This window comes from Canis lupus, chromosome 28 (assembly GCF_003254725.2).
Source record: "Canis lupus dingo isolate Sandy chromosome 28, ASM325472v2, whole genome shotgun sequence".
Lineage (NCBI taxonomy): Eukaryota > Metazoa > Chordata > Mammalia > Carnivora > Canidae > Canis > Canis lupus.
In genome coordinates, this window is record NC_064270.1 from 4,479,446 (window position 1) to 4,499,464 (window position 20,019).

The following is a 20,019-nucleotide window of genomic DNA, read 5'->3' on the forward strand; positions in this document are numbered from 1 at the left end:
GAGTGGCAACATGGTAATGTTGGGGCAGCACTGAGTCCCAAATCAGCAAATATGAGAGCCCACATTAAGGCTGCACAGCCAGAGGCAAACAAGTTACTGCCAACACCTGAATTTACACAGCATGACTCTGAATTTCAGGCATCTTTAATTACACATAACATATATCCTTAATGCAGAAAAAGGAGAGAATAAAGCAAAAGGACGATAGTAAAAATCATCTACGTCCTGCCATCCAATAGGCACTGCTTTTATTTGGAGTCAGTCCTTGGAGAAATTTTTTCTATATTATGTATATGTATGTAAGTATGTCTTTTTAAAAACAAAACTGACACTTCACATCTATTACAATGACTATTATAAAAAACAAAACAGAACAAAACAAAATCAGAAAATAACAAGTGTTAGCAAGGACACAGAGAAAATGGAACCCTTAGTGCATTGCTGGTGGGAATGTAAAATGGTGCCGCCTCCATTGGAAATGATATGACAGTTTTTCAAAATATTAAAAAAAATTATCATACAATTGACCAATTCCACTGCTAGATATATACCCCAAAGAAGTGAAAGCAGGGATTCAAACAGATACATAGGGATCCCTGGGTGGCGCAGCGGTTTGGCGCCTGCCTTTGGCCCAGGGCGCGATCCTGGAGACCCGGGATCGAATCCCACGTCAGGCTCCCGGTGCATGGAGCCTGCTTCTCCCTCTGCCTATGTCTCTGCCTCTCTCTCTCTCTCTCTCTCTCTCTCTCTCTCTCTCTCTGTGACTATCATAAATAAATAAAAATTAAAAAAAAAAAACTCAAACAGATACATATACATCCATATTATTCACAGCATTATTCACAATAGCTAAAAGGTAGAAGCAACTCAAATGTTCAAATGAATGAAGAAACAAAATGTGGTACAGATACACAATGAAACATTATTCAGCCTTAAAATCAAGGAGGTTCTGACACATTTCAACATGGATGAACCCTGAAGACAGTATGCTAAGTGAAATAAGCCAGTTGCAAAGAGACAAATATTATCTGATTCCACTTATACGAGGTACTTAGAGGAGTCAAATTCATAGAAACAGAAAGAACAGTGGTTGCCAGGGGCTGGATGGACAAAGAATGGGGAGTCATGGTCCAATGGGTATGGAGTTTCAGTTTGAAATGATAAAAAAAAGTTCTGGAGATGGATAGTGGGGATAGTGACTCAACAGTATATGAATGTTCTTAATGTCACAGAACTATACTCTTAAAATGGTTAAAACGGTAAATTGTACCATATATATATATATATATATATATATATATATATATATATATATTTCACCACACTTCAAAAAAATCTAAAACTTATCATTTTATCTGTAATTTGTTCTTTTCACTTAGTTTGATACCATGAATGTTAACAAATATACTCTGATCATTCTGATAGCTACAAAGAATTTGTATGACTGCACCATGATTGATGTCACCAATCCTCTGTTGGTGGACAGTCATATTGCCTCTGATTTTTCTCTCCCAAAAAGATGTTGTAGGATTTAATCATGTGACACATCAGATCATACTACATTCCCAATTAACTTCCTTGGGCTATCCATGATCATTCACAAATATTCTGAAAATCTTACACTTCAGTCAGAGAACCTCCTATTTGCTCACGATCAAAAATTAAGTATGAGTACCTTTAATATATTAGAATTATTCATATTTGTTATTAACTATAATTTAAAATATTCAGTACCTGTGTACTTTCAAACTTACTACAGAAGAAAAAAGTGAGACAAGTTACTAATTGAACATGACACCATGGGCGATATTCAAAATATTTAACAAAAGGCTGTTAGTGGCACCAATCCATCAGAAGAGAGGCAAGCTGAACAATGGGCCAGCCAGATCAGAGCTATTAGCCTGGCTATTAGCCCTCCCAACCACAAAGAAACCATTAAACTAGGAGTATGAGGTTGAATGGGAGTTCTAAAGTAGAAGTTTCTGAAGAGCCCCTATCTTTTATTGGTTGCCCAGAGGAAGAGGAGCATATCTGGAAAAAAGAGGAGCTAAACTCTAGACTGGCAAAGTGCGACATCCTGGGACCCTGATGTAGACAGACCAGGGGCTCTGTTGGTCTAGAGCCCAGGAGAGATCTGGTGTCCAGACGTATACTTGGTGTTGGGGCACAGCAAAGGTCATGGAGATATTACAGAATAGGCCTTTCAGACTTCTGTGGGTATCTCCTTAATTGCAGATTCAGATTCAGCAGATTCAAATTTCTGACAAACTCACAAGTGAGGCCTATGCTGGTTCACAGACCCCAGTTTGAGGAGCAAGGTATCCTGATGGTGGGTGGAAGAGAAGAGAGAGCAGACTCTGAGAAATGCCAGTCTTTCAGGGAAGGTTAGAAAAAGCAGAGGCTGCAAGGAAATTGAGAAAGGTAAGGATAAATCCAGGAAAGCACAGGGTCAGAGGTCCGAGAAGAAAGGGAAAAGTTTATCAAGCCTATGGACAGATCAGGTAAGACCCTAAGAAGAGGCACGGAGCCTGTCCTAGTCTGCACAGGCTGTCCCCACAAAATACCACAGTCTGGGTTGGCTTAGACGACAGGCATTTATTTTACTGGAGTTCTGAAAGCTGGAAGTCCGAGAGCAGATTGCCAGCCGGGTGGGGCTCTGGTGACAGCTCTCTCTGTGGCTTGCAGAGGGCCACCTTCTGGCTGCGTGCTCCCACGGCCTCCCTTGGCTCTTCTCTCCCTTCCTCTTCCTCTAAGGATACTAATCCCATCCTGGGGCTTCCTCCTCAGGACCTCATCTAGACTTAAACCTCAAAGGCCCCCACTTCTAACACAGCCCCATTACGTGTTGGGGCTTCAATATATGAAGGGGAGAAACAAACACTGGCCTTCTAAAGTGCCCATGGGACTTTGTGTAGATGTAAAGGTGCCCATGAGATGTTTGGCCACGGTTTCAGTGGGTGATATGATCACTTGGGGCGCACGGATTCACTAGAACAACCCAAGGCGCTTCTGTAATAGGTGTGGTCATAAGGGCTCGCAGGTCCCCCCAGTTGAAAATGCTCCAGGTTGGGGATGCTGAGACCCTGGCTGGGCAGGATTGCTGCCTCCGAGTCAGCACAGCACCCCCGAAGTGCGAGAAAAACAGGAGCTCCCAGGCACACACGCCAACAAGCTCCCAAGACAGGAATCCAGCCCACACACATTCATGTCCTTAGTACCTGCTAAATTGCTAAAGACAGTCTCTCAAGGACAGAGGTCTCTTAACACCTGCCAGCAGCCAGCATTTTCTCTCTTCAAAACTATCAATCTGACCTCATTTTGCAAGCCCAGCAGAAGTTCCGTTTGTGAAAATGAGATAAAAGTACAGTCACAGATGCTTCCTATCCCCATTTTCCCACAAGCTCAAAGAAAAGGCACATGGTTTCCTAGGTCCGGGCTTGTTATTCTAGTGACTTCATCAGAGCCACACTGCTAGGCAGAAAACCAGGCCCACGAGAGGACTGCTCCCTGTCGGGGGTGGGGGTGGAGGTGTTGGGGCTCGGGGATGGGGGAGCCCCGAGCCAGGGAATCCGTCCTCTGTCCTCCGGGGTGCTCAGAAACTGCACAAGTCATCATCAAGCAGTCGTCACAATCAATATGAGGACAGGTGGAATTTTTCACAATGCTGCATTTTCCATGAAATAGCAAAACTAGAATGAACTAAACCAGGGCTGCCTTGTAGAGCCACTAATATTTTAGAATTGTGGTTATTTGGCAAATTAAGACAACAGAACAAGCAGAAGGCTGAGGCTTATATTGTAGTTACAGTCATCTCACTTATCCAGAAACATTGGCCATGTGACAGGGCCTCAAAAACGAATAGAAAGAATGTTCTTAATTTGGCGAGATCCAGGCCACTCCCTGTTAGATCACATTCACGCCTGAGCTCCTAAAGACCGGGGATTTTGCAACCTCTGGCTTAAGTGCCATGACCGATCATTTACTTATAAACGGATACTGTAAATAACTGATAAGATTTCTTGTAGGAATATATATATTCTCTCTGTGATCTTGTTTCTACAAGTTACTTGCTTAGCACCCTATTTTTACCTGGCAAGGTAAATGCCTACCTTGTTTCCTACTCAATTATAAACTCCTTTAAACTTGTTATTAGGGCAAATTGGCTGAATCAAGCTGGAAAGGGAAATTTTAGCTCAGTGCCTGGTCTTTGCCCTTGGAAAGTTCTCCAAACTGAAGAGGAAGACAGTGAGTAACTGTTTTAAATCCCCTCGTACTACTTGGCAAATGACAGGAACTAAGTGGTGCTGTAGTTTCCCATTTGAATTGTAGCACTTCTTCTGGGTCAACATTCTGGCCAAGTTACAAGAGTTTTGTGGCCAATCTGATATTTCCAATAAGGGTCAGGAACCCACTGAATCCATGATAGGCAAACAGTTCTTGACAAGGCTTAATTCAAGAAAAATTCAAATGTTTAAGAGCCTTTTTAAAAAAAATTCAAAACAAAAATCCTATTGGTAGAAGGGGGAGGTTAGAAATATCAAATGTAAACCTGATTCACTCACATGTAGAATTTAAGAAATAAAACAAATGAGAGTGGGGGGGAGTGGGGGAAGGGAGAGAGGCAGCCCAAGACACAGACTTTAACTCTAGAGAACAAACTGATGGTCACCAGAAGGGCAGAGGGTGGGGGGAGGGGTGAAACAGGTGATGGGGATGAAGGAGGGCACTTGTGATGAGCACCAGGTGATGTAGAGACATGTGGAATCGCTATGCTGTACACCTGAAACTAATATAACACTGTAGGTTAACTATATTGGAATTAAAATAATAAAAAATAATGTAAATCTGAGATATAAGAGAAAGTAGGAGAAGCAGTATGCCCTCCCGTTCCCTTCTGTAAAGTCTGAATTATTTTAGAGATAATTTTGAAAATTCAAATCTAGAAAAAGAAGCAAATAAAGAAGGTGCTATTTGAATGTAGAAAGATCTGGGTTGAAATTCAGGCTCTCCCACTGATTTGCTGTGTAACCAGGTAGGAGGGGCATCCTGGGGTCTCCAGTTTCTACTGCTGCCCAGGGTGGTACGGGCCCTCCCCCAAACAACTTGTCACTGCCAGAGCACTCTCTGTGTCCCCCCCAGTCCTGGTCACACTGTGTGGTCTACTGATGGTCCCCTCCAGAGTCCCACTCTTTTGCTTCTTCCTATTATCCCACTTGACACACTTGTGTTTAAAATTAGCTGAGGAAATGTACACTGGGTGTTATTCTGTATGTTGGCAAATTGAACACCAATAAAAAATAAATTTATTATAAAAAAAAGGAAATGTACAAAGGACAAATACAAATACAATTTGTATATGCTATGGTTGCAACTACAATTTTTTAAAAATCTATTTAAGAATAAGGACAGTTCCTTCCTCTGACTTTCCATTGCTCACATAGCTTTATTCATCAATATATCTGATGGGGTAGGAAGAGGTGGGAAGAGGCATTTTTTAGGAACCGTTGAGAGAATTACAAGGGAAGTAAAGTCATATGAATACAAGTCTTCATATTTCTACCACAACGCCAAAACAGATTCTCCATATTCATACTGCATCAGCAAAAAAACCCAGTATATCTCACTTCATTGTCTGCAACAACCTACTTGAATATTGTCTAAGAGCAGAGTTCCCAGCATGAGAGCCAGAACTATGAATAAAAAGCAGATGTTAAAAAAAAAAAAAAAGCAGATGTATATCAAAGACCCTCAGGGACTCTATCTCTTCAGGGAGACCTTCAGGGAGGCAGACCAAGAAGCCTCAAGGGCAATAACTCACATTAAGGAAAGGATGAACCAAGATGGACTAGTTTCTCCCCAGGACTTTACGAACCAATGAGAAGGAATTGACATAGGCTGGATTTCCTCAAAATCCAGCATAGGCTGAGCCACAGAAACACTGTTTTTACTATAATTGCAAGGGGGACCTGGGAAAATGTAAGTTAGATGGGGTTTTAGAACAGTTCAAAATATTTTATGATCCCAGACAGATAAAATATAGTAGAACGAGAAAATGCATAATGCCCAAATAACTCTAGTGTGTCATTTTCACCATTCAAAAACCTTCCATGTGGCTCAGCAGTTTAGCGCCGCCTTCAGCCCAGGGCATGATCCTGGAGACCCAGGATCAAGTCCCACGCCAAGGTCCCTGCATGGAGACTGCTTCTCCCTCTGCCTGTCTCTGCCTCTCTCTCTCTCTGTGCCTCTCATGAATAAATAAATAAAATATTTAAAACAAAAACAAAAACCTTCCATGAACCAATCGGGCAATCCATATAAAAAGTTTCAAACCCGTTGGTCTAGATTCTCCCTTTCAGGGGAACTATCTTAAGGACAGAAACCAAAATATGGGAAAAGTTCACTTCACAACAACATTCAAAGCAGGGTAATTTGCAACAACAACAACGAAAAATGACGCCCCACCACCTACTGACTTCACCCACCACCTACCGACATCATTACCTGATGGATCTCATGACCACTAAGCCTCAATACAAATGCAAATCCAGGCTTGACTTCTTCATGAGGCTCAGAGACAATATAGACAAGCATCTAATAAACATCTAATATTTCTAAAGCATAAATATACAAAAAAACTTATGTTTGGGAAATAAAGGAACAAGGAAAAGAAGAGTATCAAATATTCTAAAAGCACTTGTACACCTGTGTATTGCAAATCCCTGGCAAGGTGAGCCCTGAACTAGTTAGCTAAAGACCATCATCGGCAGACAAGGGAGCAATTGTCAGAGGCCCCAGAGCCAGCTTCCACTACTGGGTCACACAGGCCAAAAAAACTGAAACGCATAGGTGAACTGAACACCACCCCCTTCTCTGTCCCTAGCCTTACAGTTCCAGATCCCAGCTTAAAAGAGATCAGAAATAAAGCATTTAGTAGAATGCCTTGAGTATGATGGTTGCTTAATATGTGTTTAGTGAGTAATAAAGAAAATGCATCAAAGCCCATAGCAAGTGCCTGGATCACATAAGTGCTCAGTAAATGGAACTGTTATTCGCATCATCGTTATCATCATCATTGCTAAATGACAAATTAGCTCCTTAACATTTATATAAAGTGTTTTCCAGACCACGATGATCCTCTAAGAGAAAACAGAAGCTCACAGAAGCCGGTGATTTGCCCGAGTTCATACTGCCAGCAAATGCTGAAGTGGGGCTTGACCGCCATCCGAGGCTTGTTACCCTTGAAAATGCTGGAAATTTATAACCATGGCCTCAAGCCTTCTATCATGGACGTGATTCCCAACATCCAGTCCATCCCAAGTGGTTAATCAAGAATTACAGCAATCCTGTTGGGCCTGCCAGTCATGGACTGATTTAAGGAAAGGGCAGTGACCCCATCTTTGCCAGGGATAAGGAAGTCTTTTGGGAGCTTCTGGGAAAGATTTCCTCACTACTGAGAAGGCACGAAGATGCAGCTTCTCCCCCTCCACTGGATGTTTCCTATCTCCTTGTGACTCTTTGAATAATTGTAGCCATCTGGGAACCACAGGGCAATCAGGTTGAGAATGAAACCAACACATGGCAGGGACAGAGCCAAGAGAATCACAGAAAAATAACATCAGAGCCCAAATGTTCTGCTCCCAGACTTTCTCCTAAATGAAGAAATCCTTTTACTTGCCAGTGAAGCCAGTCCACGTTGGGGTTTCTGTTCCTTATACCCCAGAACAGCCTACCTGATTCACTATCTACACATGCCACTCATATTCATATCATGCTCAGCACACATATTCTGTCCCTAGGCAGTAGTTCCATGTCTTCACGTGTGGGGCTGCTGAGCTTACATCAGATCTAATTTTGATTTCCTGAAATCCTGAATGGGCAGAAGAGAAAAGCAGACAGTGGTATGCACAGCTGTGGAGGCAAAGACACCACACTGAGTCCTCATTTAAGTTTCTGGCCCCTCTCCCATGACCCCCACCTCCACAGATCACAACAAAGCTCAACAGCTGGAAGCCTGATGATCTTCAGTTGCTTCTCTACCCAGAGTGCTGTACTGCACATTCCCAGAGAAAAGAAAGATGGGGGAGAAGGAAGAAGAAGAGGAGGTTTCATCTGAGCACACAGTCCTTTCTTTCCATGGTGATAATGATGAAGTTGCTTGTGAAACGTAGTTTTTGCCAACGGATACTTGCAAGTTATTTTTTCAAAAGCTACCATGCAAAATAGAAGCTATTCAACCATTTTTTTGACAATGTTCTATTGAGACTATCAGATGATATTTATTGCATGCCAGAGATCAGCCAACCTTTTGCATCTTTTCCAAGAACCATAATATGCTTGGGTTGTAGCTTTCTAAAGTCCAGAGCAGTCCTTAGGGCTACTGGGCACCATCTTCCAACAAGAATCAGAGTATAGTAAACACATGCCCAACATCTCTGCCAATCTCAGCCTCAATCTTGACCTCATCACATCCTGTAAGATTCACCTCCATTCAATTTCAGCCATGTATTCCCCAAGTCATCAACCAAGGTCACCTGCACCAATCCTCACTTTTGAAATCTACGGTAGTTGTGAGATGTTAGTATCCCTCCCTAACCCCAGCCTTCTCTCCTCCACAATTCCCTAACTCTTCTTGCACCTGGTTTCCAACCTCCTTGAGCTCCCAGGCCCCTGGCCTCTCCCATTCCCTTAGCTTGCCTGCTCCTTAGAGACTGGAGCTTGTTCTCCATCATGTCAATTGCTCTCTTTTTGACACCCCCACTCCTTCCAAGCCACCAATCCCCAATTTTGAATCAATCTGACCATCCAAACATTTCAGTTCCTATAACTGGTAAGGCAAGTTTTGCTAGAGGAAGTCTCTCAACCTTGCAAATTAAAGGCGCAGTGATGATTTCCAACCCAAACTAAATGCGTGGAGTGACTCAGCAACAACACTTGTACCTGTTCCACATGCACACTGCTTATTCAAGATCTTAAGTACTCCATGTACTCCTCAGCAAGGACCAGCTTGAAAGGCATCCTGGTCCGGCCTCTGAGCAGCTGCACAACCTCCGGCAAGATGCTTAGCCCATCTCTGCTGTTATTGTCTCATTTGTAAAATTAGGATGAACTCCATCCTCACATGACTGTTGCAAGAACTCAGAGAGTTAACATACATAGTGGTTTTAACAATGCTTAGAACATATAAAATGTCCCCAAGATACCAGTTACTAGTTTGTAGAGAAAACATGGGCTGTTTTTTTTTAAAGATTTTATTTATTTATTCATGAGACACACACACACACACAGAGAGAGAGAGAGAGAGAGAGAGAGAGAGGCAGACACAGGCAGAGGAAGAAGCAGGCTCCATGCAGGGAGCCTGATGTGGGTCTCCAGGATCATGCCCCGGGCTGAAGGGCTAAAGGCGGCACTAAACTGCTGAGCCACCCGGGCTGCCCACATGGGCTGTTTATTTTCCATTTTTTCCTTCAGCTTTATTCCTCCAGTTCATCCCTATCCACATGCATCCTTAATCCCTTTTGTTCCCTTGACAAAGAAAGATGCTCCCTCTCATATTTAATTTCTCAGGTAAGTCTCCCCTCTCCTGGATTCTCTATTTTGAACCTAGACCTTTACACTGGATCCTCTTTAGCCTATAAATTTCCCCAAATATCTCTCACCTTGAAAGCAGGAAGGAGGAATGCAAGAGAGGAAAGAAGGGAAGAGGATTGAAGACGGGAAGACGGCCCCACACCGGTCAACCCTGCCTGCCTCCCAGCAGCCCCCACTTACCTTCTTCCCTTCACAAACCCAGCCTCTTAAGGACCCGTCTATACTCTCCTCTTTTCTCATTCCCACCTCAATGGAATGGAATTTGCCTCCACCCTCCCCTATATGCCACTCAAGCTGTTTTTAAGCACCAGTGACTCCTAACTGCCCGCGGTAACTCTGCCATCCTTCATCAGTTGACCTCTCTGTAGCATCTGGCACTCCCTCATTATTGAAACTCTTTCTTCCTTGAATTTCCATGACAGGAGTCTTCCCTATTTATTCTTCTTCCCTATAGATCTACACTTCTTGCTTTCTTTTGCTAGATTCTTCTTTCTCTGACCACTCATTAGATGTTCTGTCATTGATTCATATATTCAACAAACACATGGAACACTTACCACATCTCAGGTACCATGACAGCTGCTGGGCCGAGCGAAGCAGCAACAGTTGAAGCACAACTCCAGAAGGCACTCTTCCCAGTGAGGCGCATCTACTCAGACACATGAGTGGTGCTTTCTGGAACTGCACAAGGATTTTATCTCTGACCCATCTCACGTCTCTATAAACACTCTCCCTGATTATTTCCAAACACAGGACTTGAACCGCGAACAATGGCAGTGACATTGGAAAGAAGACATAGTCCCTGCCCTCTCTGTTGGTCTAGAAAAAGATCAGCATGTAACCTGAGGGAAAAAGAAAGGTACAATGACCAACATGTGCCCAAGGTATAATGTGAACATACCCTAATTATTCTCCACAATTTTTTGACCCATTTCACACTTCATTCTTTATATGTTCCTCGGGTAATTACACCCAATTATGTCTCGTTTGTCCAATCCTGTCATGTTCAACTGAGCCTATTAGCTGATGGTGTCCACACTTGTATTGCTCGCCCAGAATATCAAATTGCCTATCAGACATCTCCACCAAATGCCCTAAAGGTCATCAAGCACCAAGAAGTATAAATAGGAATAAAGTAGAAGTCTTCATCATGAGGCAGGAACTTTACTCCCCATCTGTACCATTTCAACAGACCCCTACCTCATCACCTTCTTGGACCTTTCTTCAAGCCTCATCCAGAAATGTGTGTTTGAGACACAAGCTAATTTTATCACCAAACCCCCATTCCCACCCCCACTCCTCTGTTCAAAAGCCTTCAAGAACTCCTCTTAGAAGCCAAAGCAAAACCGAAACTCCTCTGTGTGGTACATCAAGACCCTGAATGATCTTGCTCCCGCCAGTTCCTCTGATCCCATCTGGCTTCCAGCCACATGTTCGCCCTGCAGGTCAGCTACACCTAACCCCCCTGAAGAACCACACGAGTCTTTCAGTGCCCAGTGTTACTTTCCTACCTCAGCGCCTTTGTACAAACTGTGCCTGCTGCCTAGAATGCCCTTCCTCAGGTTGTTCACCTGAGGAAGCATTAAGTACCTGACAGCATTAAGTACCTCTGGCTCTGAACCAAAGCAAGTGGTCGCTTAGGTGACTCATCACCATGCCCTAACTACTTGTCCACACATCTGCCTTCCCTAGGAGACTGTAAACCTTTGGGTAAGACCCTGTCTATTCCCTGTGGGCCTTCAGCACCTGACACAGTGTCTAGTACATGCTGGGTACTCAGCAAACATTTGCCTGATGAAAAGATAAATTCACTGAGTTATTTTAACATTGCTTAATCCCAGTATTTTTTTATTAGAGGCTTTAAAAGTAACTAATTCTATTTTATCTCATTCAAATGTCTCTTCCAAGCTTAAAACTAACAAAAAATTTTTAAAAACAAAACTGAAACTTTACCTTAACACAGCCTGTATTTGCTGCTAATTAGATATATGATCATGCAAAAATTTGTAAAGAAAGCAGAATGTGCCAGAATGATTCTGAAATGCCAACTCATATGCATCAGCTATTCAATGTCATTTGAAATTTTTTTAATTTATAAAATTTTATTGATTAAGTAGGCTTCATGGAGCCCAACACAGGGCTTGAAATCACTACTCTGAGATCAAGACCTGAGCTGAGATCAAGAGTCAAATGTTTAGCCAACTAAGCCACCCAGGTACCCTCTAATGAAATTTGAAATTTTAATTAGACCTTAATTTCTCATAAAATTAGAATATATGGTTATCTAGAGTTTATCTTTTTTTTAAAGCTTTTTTAAAAAAGACTTTATTTATTCATGAGATACAGAGAGAGAGGCAGAGACACAGGCAGAGGGAGAAGCGGGCTCCATGTAGGGAGCCCGATGCGGGACTCGATCCTGAGACTCCAGGATCACGCCCTGGGCCAAAGGCAGGTGCTCAACTGGTGAGCCACCCAGGTGTCCCTAGAACTTATCTTTTTTGAATGTGGAAGGAGTCAAATGAAAGAAGTAAAAACAAGAGGGAAAAATATGTAGTGCTTAATTTTTTGATACAATGACCCTTATCACTGGAACTCCCTAACTATTAAGTAAAATATTTTTGCCAGTGTCTTCTTCATGAACATTTATTTATTCTTTACCATGGTACTTTGATTTTTTTCTGAGAGGGTTTATGAGTTTATAAATTATGTTAACAGGCTGTTGCCTATTAAGACTTGTAACAAATTTGCCAAACAGCTGGCCAGCATTGAAGTTAGGATCTGTGTCAAAGAAACAAAATAAAGCTTCAGACCCCTTGGAATGGGGACTTACCTGAGGTCTCACTGGGACCATACTCAGAACCTAGCAGTCACCACTTTAGCACCACAAGTTTAGAATGAAGACCTGGAGTGAGGTGCGGGGGGGTGGAGTCCATGTTTTTAAAAACCAAGAAACCATAATGCTTCTTAATAAATCACTGCATGCCAAAAACACAGCAATGGCTCTCTCAGTACCAAATCCATGAGGCAAACACTTAAGTTTATCTTCTCCTTCTGTACATCAATACACATATAGAAGGAGCCCTCTAGGATATGTAGGGTATTCAAAGAAAGAGAAAACTTCCTTGGCTGCTTTCCACAGCCTATGCTCCGACCCTACCCCATACCCCCACCCCCACTTGTATACACTCAGGTTCCAGTTCTTTTGACAATTATGCCCAAGCATATGTGGGGAAATAGCAAACTAAAGAGAAAACTTTATTGACCACAATGTGAGTACAGAGAGTACCTGACCCAGCACAGCCATTCTTCAGAATTTTATCTTTGACTCACCACACATCTCTCTATCAACACTCTCATTGGGTGGTTACCTCCATACACACAGGACTTACACTGACTCTATGCTAATAACTCCCAATCTATGCTTCTTGCCCAGAATATCTAACTGCTCATTTGGCTCTCTCTCAGGCACAGAGGATATAAAGTTAATAAGACCAATGTCTTCCCATGCATTTTCAACACAGGTGCACAGTAGTATTTTGAAATAATTAGGAACTACCAGAATGACATAACCAAATTTGGCAGGGAAAGGGAAACAGAAACTTACAAACACGTGGCCCAATCATTTACAAACCTATTTTCACCAAGAAATCCATTGTTCAGATAAAATCTTACTTGGAAACCCAAACTGTGAAATCTAGAATAGCACACCTGCTCAGGTTACAGAAGAGATCACCATAAAGAACCCCACGCTGGATGAAGGACATCTTTCCCCGCATTGTCCCCATGTCCCTAACAGCTCCCGAGACTCTTTGAAAACTCACAGAAATCTGCAAAACAGAGTTCAGACTGGTCAAATCCATCACAGTGCTACTTTTAATACAAAAATCAAAAGTGAAGATACATTTGGGGATATCTAACTGGTAACAAGGGGTAAGAATTCCCATTACTATGTAAAATAAGAACAAATGTCATTAAAAACAAGATCACTTCTAAGAAGTCCACTAGATCAGCATTTTTCACTTTGTCTATCACGGTACCACATTTCTCAAAGACAATAAAAGTACTTGTACCTTAAAGTTACTTGTGGAAAAGCCTGAGTACAAAATCTTTCTGTATTTTAATATAGTTTTCTAATCTTTTACAGCTTTACCACATCTCAGCAGTAGTAAGCTGTTTGTTGATGTTGCCCTTTCTCTTTTTAGCTTCATTGTCTTTGGAATAGGGGTTGAGATAAAATTTCTATTTTAATCATTTTAAAGGCTACAGTGGTTTTTAGTGCACTCACATGTTATAAAGCCATCACCACCATCTAATTCTGGAACAAAGCCATCATCCCAAAAAGAAATGACGTACCCATTGCCAGTCATGATCAATTTTCCTCGCCCCCACACCACGCCAACCACGGACATACTTTTGTCTCTATGGATTTGCCTATTGTGGACGTATCATACAATCTGTGGTCTTTTGCATCTGGCTTCTCTCACTTAGCATAATGTCTTCATGGTTCATGTTATAGCATGTGTTGACATTGTTTTTCGAAATAACTTACTTTTATGCGCCTATGGCAATCAATTTAGTTTTTATAGAAAAGCATTCTTTGGCATTTACCTTATGTAAATGTATCATTGTATCACCTTATGTAATATTTCATTAAACTGCAAAATTATAATGGCCAGTGCTACTGGAATACACAGGACTATGAGCAAACACTACTATAAGCATGCACAAGAGCTCATAAAAAAGCAAAGTACACCAATTTACTGTGATGATAGCTATTTGCCACAGTGACCTCTGTGCTCTCAGCAACAACCAGGAGGGGTTTCAGAGGGAAGGAGAGTACTGGCTAACCCTGAGTTGTTGGTTGTTCTTTTTTCCTTTAAAGATTTATTCATTTATTTTAGAGAGAGAGAGAGAGTGGGTAGGGGGAGAGGCAGAGGGAGCGCGAGAGAGAATCTTGAAGCAGACGCTTGCTGAGTGCGGAGCCCGGACGCAGGGCTCAAGGTGATCAGGTCCCCAAGATCAGGACCTGATCCGAAACCAAGAGTTGGCCACTTAACCAACTGAGCCACCTAAACATCCCAACCCCGAGTTATTTTAGTGTGGGTCAGTACTCTATTACCCAAGATGGAGGGCGAAGCATGCAGAAGTGATAAGTGTTTATCATGCAACCCAACACAGCTTTACCTGGCCCCTAAAAGGAACTCTTTGATAGTTCTTTAAAAAAGAAAAAAAAAAAAAAAAGCAAAGGTATGTTCCCATAAAGACAGATCTACCCTCCTGCTTCTAGGAAGCTTTACCATCCTACCTGTCTTTCAAGGAGAAGCTCAAGCATGTCTTCCCCAAACCTTGTACTCCTCACAGCATCCGCATGCTCTGCATGCTTTCTCTCCTCCTCTTTAATTTCCAAAGTACTTACCTACCTCATGGTGTTCACAACCTGTCTTATAGCTAGTCATACAATGTCTTTTTTTTCCCCATACGAGGCTGTAAGCTATTGCAGAGGCAGGTTCTGTGGCTTTATATCCCCTACTGCCACCAGCATGGAAAAAGAGGTGCTCAAAACCCCATCTTCATACAAATATATAAAATAAGGAGAAGTTCAATAAGTATTTATTATTTATTAAGTAAACAAAGAAGGAGCACATTAAATAATTTATTTAGGTGTGTGACTTCCTATGTGGCTACAGCAGCTCACCCCATCCATCAATGTGGGATAAAAGAAGAGGGAAAGCGGAGTTGAGCATCTGATGGGGCAACGTGGTGGCCAGCTGAAGGCAATCAACTAATCTGGGTCCCTAGCGGCCATCAGAAATCATGACTCTTGGATGCCTGGGTGGCTCAGCAGTTGAGCATCTGCCTTTGGCTCAGGGCGTGGTCCCGGTCCAGGGATAGAGTGCCACATCGGGCTCCCTGCGAGGAGCCTGCTTCTCCCTCTATGTCTCTGCCTGTGTGTGTGTGTGTGTGTGTGTGTGTGTGTGGTGAATATTTTTTTTAAATCTAAAAAAAAAAAAAAAAAAAGAAAAAAGAAAAATCGTGACTCTTCTCCAAGTGTTTAACAGAGACCATATTCAAATAGGACATTGTTAGATAATGACACTTTCTGACATCCTTTGATGTCGAACAAATTAAAAACAGAAAAATCTTGGTACTCAGAATCTCCCAACATCAAATGTGGATTTGATTTTTTCTCAATTAAATTATTATACTCTACCACTTTAATGGGTGAGTTTTGAGATATCCTACCAAGGTTCTCAGAAGCAAATAGCTTCCAAATTAGCGATTTTTAAAAGCAAAGCAATAGGTTAGGTAAGGAATGCATAAACAACCACAAAAGCTGCACTGAATACTTTTTTTTGGCTGTATACGACTGAAAAACTGCCAAGTTCATTTTGATAAGCCTTTGTTAAAAACAATAAACATGCCTAAGCTTGCAAACCATGCCATTTTGAAGAAAAAGCAGTTGGGGGAACTAGAAAAATGCTTAAAACTGGAATGTCTGAATAAAACCTTCCGTGGTAACGGATTTACCGAGAAGCCACAACACTGTGAGGCCTGGGGATGCGGAGGGGAGTGGGGGACAGAATGTAAAGTGAGAGAAAATGAAAGCAGAACACCATCTTCATAAATAAATAAGAAGCTCCATCTCACACATTGGTACAATTACCGTATGCAACACTAACATGGCTAGCGCTAACGCTATCAAGAACACGAATTCTCCCACACTTCATTAAGTTTAATGTCAGCACAATGATGTCCCTGCACTAAAGGAAATATAATTTAAGGGTCTCCAAATGAACATACATAAAATAGACAACTGTGGGACCCGCTCTTCATGTACAGGAGGATATACATTCATAGGAGTCAAAGTACTTTATATGAATTCCCTTCTTTTGTTTGTTTTCAGTGATTATAAAATCAGCAGGATCAGGGGATTGGAAGGAAGATAATTTGGAACATTTATGTTCATTTCCCCACTTTAGGCAAAACCAAAATTCTCTTCTATCTGCCAAACAAAATCCAGAAAAAATTCCAATGAATGAATCACAACTTGAGCTCCACAGAAACAAACTTCGTTGCTGTGTTGGCGGATAGATCCCAAATGCCCAGAACAGCACCAGGCACATAGTAGGCACTATATAATATAGTAGGTGAATAAATATCTCTGTTAAATTGAACTAAACTGAAAAACATAAACAATGTGCAATGCCCAAAATGCTGAAGAAGTCAGCTTAGTGTTCCCATCTCAGCTCTGTTATAAGTTCATGCTGTTCATCATGGCACACAAATGATCCTCATATCCTCCTTTTCTCAAATTGGCCCCGAAGTCATACATTGTACCTTTCACTCTAACCAGTCATCTCCACAGGGAGCTGAGATTCCAAGGAGAGATGGAGATAAACTGAGCCCACCTGTTTTGAGTACCTTTCTTCTCTGGATATTTGTCTAGGATATATCTGCATATTTATTCATCATTGTTCAAGAATGCAAATATTACTTAAAATTAAGGGTTTGTAATTTTAAAACTGTACTACAGAGGTGGTTTGACTAAATCAACCTCTCAATTATTTCAAAACTCCACCAGTTAAAATAAATAAATAAGAACAGGAAAATGATATCATTCCAGGTGATTCTACTTATATCCTTTTTGTTCAAAATGCCTAGAAGCAAGATGCTTTGAAAGCAGAACTAAGTGGAGAGGAGAAGGCCTGGACTGTGGTGTTGCTTCCATCACCAATGAACAGTATGAGTTTAGCCAATCCTTGCCAATGGGCATCTGAGCTTCCTGGCAGGCAAGGTAAAGGGTTTGAGTAGAAGATCCCTAAATCCCTTTTCAATTTCCAAGATCCTGTGATTATGTGACCAAATCTAGTCACTTATTTATGACTCTTTATTTTCATCATTTATTTCGTTAACAGACACACTTCGGGCACCTGGGGAGAGTCAGACACCATTAGCCTAGTTTGGCATGATAAGGGGTGGTGGAGGGCAGGGAGACAAACTGCAGGATCCGTTGATGATTTTAAAAGCTAGTGATCTCAGGTATCTGTGGAGACAATGTGTTTCTAAATTTGTCAGGCTTCCACCTCCAAGCAAATGGTGGGTACTCCTAAGGGGATGGGGTAACTGGATGATGGGCAGTGAAGAGGGCATCTCTTGATGGGATGAGCACTGGGGGTTATACTATATGTTGGCAAATTGAATTTAAATTTAAAAATATAAAAAAAAAAATTGTCAGACCTTGTCTTTCTTCTGGGTTCAGCTGGCTACGCCTTTAGAGTGCCCAGCTCTCAGCAAACAAGTTGGATGAAACAATTTGAGTCCCATCAGAATGGAATGGTTTAACCAGTGTTCTGGTAGGTTCCATCTGACTCAACATGGGGGGTGGGGCGGGGAGAGTTGTAAGATGGTCCGAAAGCTGAGTTGTGGAAACGGAAGGCTAACCAAATAGCCCCAGGGCTTACTGGAATCGCGCTTTAAAATTTTGCTTGCCAACACTTGTCCCTAAGTGTGCACTACAGCTATCAGGGCCCTCCTTGAGAACAAGAAACGGAAGAGAAATTAAGTTCAGTAAAGTGAGGGTTCTGAAGGCTGACGTGTTGTTAGTACATTACACACGATAAATGAAAATCATTACCTGAGGCAGAAGATTTAAAACATTTTTTTGAAAAAGACACCGACAGCCCAGTCCAGCGGAAAAGCAGTCTCTCTCCCACCGGGAAATCTGCCCTTGGAAAGCACGGGGGGGGCGGGGGGGTCAGAGGCGCTTCCTCTGCGGCCACCTGCGCGGACCCTGCAGGGGCGCGGGCCCGACACCCGCAGGACAGGTGGGCACGGCCCGAGGGGCCCGGGTCCGCCGCGCAGGAGCCCCGCGTCCCCTGAGCCCCGCGCCGCCGGGGAACCGGGAGAGGAACGGCCGCCCGCGGGAGGCTGCGCCCGGGGAGCCCAGCCCGGCCCAGCCCAGCCCAGCCCAGCCCGGCCGCTCCCCGCGCCCCGCGCCCCGCGCCCGCGCCCGCCGCGCCCTCACCTCGCGTGGACCGCTGTACCCGGCGGCGCGCGGACATGCCCCCGGCGCACCCTTCCCGGGCCGCAGCCGCCGCGGTCCGCGCTTCCGCGGGGCGGGGAGCGCTCGGGGCGGAGGCGCGGGCGGGCGGGGGCGGAGGCGCGGGCGGGGGGCGTCGCGGGGAAGAGCCCGGCGCCCGGACTCCGAAACGCGCCGCAGGTTCGGCCCCCGCCCGCCCGCGCCGCGGCGGACCCTGCCCCGCGGGCCGAAGGGGCTCTCGGCGGGGATCGGCCCTCGGCTGGGCGCGGGCGCGGGCGGGGGCGCGGGCGGGGGCGGGGGCGGGGGCCGGCGCGGTTCTGTGGCGGGTCCGCCCGCGGTGTCCCGAGCCCGCCCGCCCGGGGACCGCCCTGCGCTCCCGGGGGCCGCCGAGACCCGGAGCAGCCGTGGGCGAGCGGAGGGAGCTCCGTGCTCTCAAAAGGAACTTTTCCCTGCAGGTCGGCGAGCAAGGCCTGGAGAAGGCGGGCAGGGGGCTCCCTTACACGGTGATGGCAGGGATGCGTCTTCCGCCGGCCACAGCTCGGGAAACTGAGGCTCCAAAGTGTTAGTCTAAAGCGTGGTGTCTTGGAGTTAGATGAAGCCGGATTCAACTCTCCTGAAACGCTTGTGCCCTTGAGCGAGTTAAGCCCCTGAGCCTCACTGTCCTCTCCTGCGAAGGGAGAATAATCACAGTCCCTGTGTGTGCGGGGCGGACCCGGTGCAGGAGGTGCAGGTGCTGGGCGCGTAAGACGCCCCCGCGAGACGTTACTGCGGTTGGCCTGCCGAGGTTCGCCCCATCCCTCCAATGTTGCCTGAAAGCTGGGGTCTCAGGGGCCTGCAGAAGCGGCGTCCCAGCTTTGCCCAGACGTTCCCCACCTAAGGCAGATTCTAGGCTAACCTTCCTGTAGATCACTCTGTCGGAAGCAAGTTCCCTCATCTGCCGGTCTGATTCCAACCTCTTGCCGTCTCCACCCTTCGCTGCTCAACAGCACCGCGGTCATCTGGGAGCCTGCTAGGGCTGGGAGACCTCCGGCCCAACCCCAGCACCTCTGGGTGGTAATCTGCATCTTAACAAGAATCCTTGGGTGATTCGGTCAGTGGCATATCAAAGTTTCAGTATGAGTTAGATTTTTAGGAAAATTTGAAAAGGGAACTGCACAGTTACTGAGCAGTACCCACCCAATACTTCAGGATATTTAAAAAATAGACTAATAAAGCCCTTCCTCAGTTTACCCCTGATCGTTCCTTCTCCCCCTAATCTTCTGCTCTTTATAAATCTGGACTTTATGTCCTATTTTCCCTGCAATAACCTCTGGATTACATCTAAGTAATGATTAGCGAATCTATGTCTAAAACACACCTAAGAATTAGCAAATACGGCTTGTAAAAGAATT

At 44.0% G+C, this 20,019-nt stretch overlaps 1 protein-coding gene across 1 annotated transcript in view; it reads right to left on the minus strand.

The window, feature by feature from the left end:
* Positions 1-19,503, minus strand: part of SLC16A12 (solute carrier family 16 member 12) — a 79,443-nt gene extending 59,940 nt beyond the window's left edge. Inside the window, 1 exon segment of the mRNA XM_035708047.2 lies at positions 19,129-19,503. The gene's annotated coding sequence lies outside the window, so the exon portion shown is untranslated.
* Between the last annotated feature and the right edge of the window lie 516 nt (positions 19,504-20,019).